Source organism: Cryptomeria japonica, chromosome 8 (assembly GCF_030272615.1).
Source record: "Cryptomeria japonica chromosome 8, Sugi_1.0, whole genome shotgun sequence".
Taxonomy (NCBI): domain Eukaryota; kingdom Viridiplantae; phylum Streptophyta; class Pinopsida; order Cupressales; family Cupressaceae; genus Cryptomeria; species Cryptomeria japonica.
The window spans coordinates 73,847,399-73,852,576 of NC_081412.1; positions in this window are offsets into that span (position 1 = coordinate 73,847,399).

A 5,178-nucleotide genomic window follows, 5' to 3' on the forward strand; every position below is an offset into this window, starting at 1 on the left:
TTTTATGGATGGATTCTCTGGTTACAATCAAATAAAAATCACATCTAAGGACCAGCACAAAGTAGCATTCACTTGTCCTTGGGGAACTTTTTGCTGGAATGTTATGCCCTTTGGGCTAAAAATGCAAGCGCTACATATCAAAGAGCCATGACTACTATCTTTCATGATCTCATGCACGTGACTGTGGAAGATTATGTTGATGACCTCTTCGGTAAATCAATAGACAAAGATACACATTTGGACATACTTTCAGTCATCTTTGATCGGTTGGAAAAGTATAAAGTCAGATTAAACCCCAAGAAATGTGTCTTTGGAGTAACCTCCGGGAAGCTCCTAGGATTCATTGTATCAAAAAGAGGAATCGAAGTCGATTTAGAAAAAGTCAAGGCCATCCTAGAGATGCAACCACCAAGAAATATCAGTCAACTTTGATCTTTGCAAGGGAGACTCCAGTCCATATGAGGATTCATAGCACAACTTGTAGAAAAGTGTAATCCTTTTCAACACTTGCTACATAAAAACATCAAATTCAAATGGGATGATAATTGTCAACGAGCTTTCCAGACACTCAAAGATTATCTTCTGAATCCACCAGTTCTAGACCAACCTCTATTACTATACATATCAGCTACTTCAACAACACTGGGGGCACTCTTAGCACAAGTTGTTGAGGACAAAGAAAAGGTAGTATACTATATCAGTCGCACATTGGTGGGATATGAGCTAAACTACACACCAATTGAGTGTGCATGTCTCGCTGTGGTCTTTTCTTTGTAGAAATTATGACATTATATGCTAACTCATAAGACTAAGTTGGTTGCAAGGATCGATCCATTGAAATACCTTCTCAATAAAGCAACACTTACTAGGCGACTAGCCAAATGGGTGATGCTCTTGAGTGAATTCAACATTGAGTATGTGGACCAAAAAGAAATAAAAAGACAAGCTATCGTAGATTAGTTAGCAGATGCTCCCATGTTAGATGATGTTCCTCTAATTTCAGAATTTCTAGATGAATTCATTTTAAAAGTGTCACATGCAAAGCCTTGGCAACTATACTTTGATGGCTGATACACACAGCATGGGGTAGGAGCTAACATCCTCTTCATAACTCCTCAAGGGGATTCTGTACCAAAATCATATCAATTATCATTTCCCTGCACTAATAACATAGCGGAATATGATGCATTAACAATTGGATTACAGATTGTAGTTCAGTGGAAGATCTAGGAACTTCATGTTTTTGGGGACTCTCAACTTGTAATTCATCAAGCAACTAATGACTACCAAGCAAACGATGAGAAATTAATGCCCTATAAAAGAATGGTTGATGATTTCAAACAATAGTTCATGAAGATAGACTTTGAGCAGATACCCAGAGAGTAGAATCGAGCTGCGGATGCCATGGCTACAATTGCTTCACTAATTGATCTACCACCGAATGAGACCTGCTATGAGTTCTTGGTGGATAACCTTCTAGTTCCCTCATATGAAATCACTCCTACTAAGATGATATGTGTTGTTGGTCCTGAGTCCCAGTTATACAGTTCCATTTTCGCATACCTTCGTGACAATATCCTACCCCCTGACCTATCCAATAACCAACGTCGCACTTTCATTCACCAATCTTCTCGATATGTCATTTTAGCTGATATCCTATACCGTCGAGGTCTAGATGACACTCTTCTTAGATGTTTAGAAAGTGACGAAGCTCAGATTGCATTATGTGAAGTACATGAAGGGATATGTGGTCCACATTCTAGTGGTCCTACCTTAGCCAAGAAACGCATCAGGACTGGATATTACTGGCCCAATATGGAAAAAGATTCATATCAGTTTGTCAAGAAATGTAAGCAATGTCAACTTCATGGAGACCTCATCCATGTGCCAGCACAAGAACTTCAACCAATTACAACTCCTTGGCCCTTTTGTCAGTGGGGACTCGATCTCATAGGCAAGATTTACCCTCCATCTTCCAACGGTCATAAATTCATCATCACTACCATAGAGTATTTGACAAAATGGATCAAAGTTGTGCCTCTCACACAAGTTACTGGAAAACAAATTGCTACATTCATTCTCAACTATATCATTTGTTGATACGGTATTCCTGTTTCCATCATCACTGATAACGGGCATCCCTTCAAAAATCAGGATGTTCGTGAACTCTGTGACTGCTTCCATATTACCTATCATTTTTCCACACCTTATTATCCCCAAGGTAATAGTCAAGCTGAGGCATCTAATAAAACAATCCTCAAAATCTTGAAAAAGACAGTCGATGACAGTGGTCGTAATTGGCATATCCAACTTAATCCCGCACTTTGGGCTTACCGCACAAGCGTCTGCACACCTATAGGAGCTACACCCTATTCACTTGTCTACAACACTGAAGCTATCTTGCCTATTGAGGTTGAGTTACCTTCTTTATGAGTCTCTTTACAAAACATTATCAGTGATGAAGACTATAGGGTCTCTCGCTTGCACGAACTTGAACTATTGGATGAACGAAGACAAATGGCTTTTAATTATCTAAAATCTTATCAACAAAAAATGAGTCACAGCTACAATCATAAAGTCAAGCCTCGCACATTTGAGGTAGGTGACTTGGTCCTCAGAGAAAATCCTAAAAATCGACAAGACAGAGAGAAGAAGGGCAAGTTTGAACTGAACTAGCCTTGTCCTTACATCATCACAACAGCATATGGATCTAGTGCATATCAGCTCTCAACCACAGAGGGTGAACCTTTGAAGGATCCTATCAACAACATGCACCTTCGCAGGTTTTACACACAGCTCTTCAGAGTATCCCAATTTAAAAACACAAAAAAAATTTAAAAATTTAAAAATACAAAAAAATCGAAAAAAAATAAATTAAAAAGGTAAAGAAAAACATTTCATCCAATAGTGAAAACCACTTCGGTGGCGCCCTGGGTAAGTACCATGGTGAAAACCAAGTCACTGGCACCATGTGTAGAGACATTTCTCCTCCCTCTTTCAGGATTCCATTTCATCCTTTCACTTTGCACACACTCACAACCTATCCATCCATAATAAACTTATCCACTCCCATCATGGCTTGTTATTGATCTACCCAAGATTGGTTAGCCATTCATAATAAACCTCCCTTTTCACCCCTTTCCATCCTTAATAAATTAGCTCCTATCTATGGCTAAGGCAAATCCTACATCTAATAAAGGGTGTGAAACTGAGAGCATCACACATTTTGAGGAGTATAGTTTCTTCCACTTTTCTTCAGTCTATCCATGCACAATCTGCAATAAAGCAACACTTGCATCGCCAATCCACAATAAAGTTTTGCTTTCTCCACAACAAAGTATCAGTTTCATGGATTCAATTAGTTTCAGATGAGACATAGTAGCAACAATGGGCTTCAACAAATCAAATCTTTCAACAAAATCAGACAACATTATGGTTCAGTGCTATCTATCATTTTTGTGAAAGTAAACATTGTGACCACAATCAAATAAGACTTATACAAGTGACAAGAGACACTAAACTTCAAGACTATAGTGGATGTTGGTGTCGAGTCTTGGTGTTATTTTGATTTTATTTTCTGGTGACATGTCTTTTAGCTTTTCCAGGATGTCTCTGACTAGAGATTCTATCTCCAGGATGTCTTTGACTAGAAAAGCGAGGATGGGGTATCATCACCTATTTTTCTTTTATTGTCTGTGGATTGTCTCTTAGTAATGCTATGACTTGTGCAAGGATATGAGGACACTAAGAGTCTAGTATGAACTAGGGCATTCCTTGTTTGTGACTGTCTTATCTCCATGCGATCAGGTACAATGACTTTCTAGGTCGAACATATGCCTCGATTGTCATAACCTACTTGCCATAATAAAGCTCAATGATGATATCACACAAGAAGCTCTTTTCACTTTCATATCTTCTATCTTCCATCCCCCTTTCTTGATTGACTTCCATCATCCTTCTCGAGTCCGTGTAGCTCGCTATCACATGACTGAGTATAATGACATGCCAAAAATATTTGCATATCATGTAGTTTCACTTGCATTACCACATATAAGCATTTCATACATACATATAGATATCAAAATTGCATCACATCCTGCACACAACACATATTAACACATTTTACATTTTCATCATGTAAATAATCATTTGCATTATCATATTCATCTGCATTTCATACATTCAAATTTGCATCATACATAACATATTAAAAACATAAAAGAACAAAAATATTGCATTTCATTATGTACATATTTGCATCATGAAACATCTCATCACATAGGTACATATGCATATAGCTACCGCAAAGATGAATCATCTCATATATACATAATCAAAAGTGTCATGATACAATGATGTCAAAATCATATGGCTACAATCACCCGAAGGTGTCTACATCATCATACAAAATAGTATAAAACTGATACATAGGGAGCCCTCTATGGCTATGATGAACTCCCTCCCTCAAGGCCGCTTGGCCTCAACAAAGTTTGAGCCCTAGAAGGACCCACCCCAGGATCATCTCTCCTACCCCCTCTATCTAGTGGTGGTGGTAGATCTATAACCCCACCGTTGGATGCTTGTCTCCTCTGACTCCCTCCCGTAGCCATCGCTGTCTGTGATGGTCTGTAGAAGCTCCTTGGCCACTACTCTGGTGGCACTACCCCATAGTATAGGTCTCACCAATAACCTATCTCATCCCCTACCCACACAACATAGGCATATCCAACCCTTGTGTCCTCTACCACCTACCTCCTAGCCCTTAGTGCTATCTCAGCCTCAGTATAACGCTAGATGGCCTAATCCCACTCCCACTCAATATCCCTCAGTTGTCTCCTGAGCCTAGCTATCTCCCTCTCCAGATCCTGGATCTCATCTACCTATCCTTGGTAGATCTCCCTCAACTCAATCAGCTCATCCTCATCCTCCTCCTTACCCCCCTGTGCCTCTGCTTGTGGCTCCCCCTGTACTAGTTCCTGTGCCTATGCCTATGCCTATACCTATGCCTATACTTGCCTCTATCCCTATCCCTGTACCTGTCTAGGACCCTATGCTATTGGCACCTATAGTGACAATCCACCACAACCCCTCACCACCCAAGCCTGTCTTTCCTCTCCACCCTCTCTCTATAGAGCCACTCTCCTCTCTCCAACTTCACCCTGCCTCCTCCATCGACCT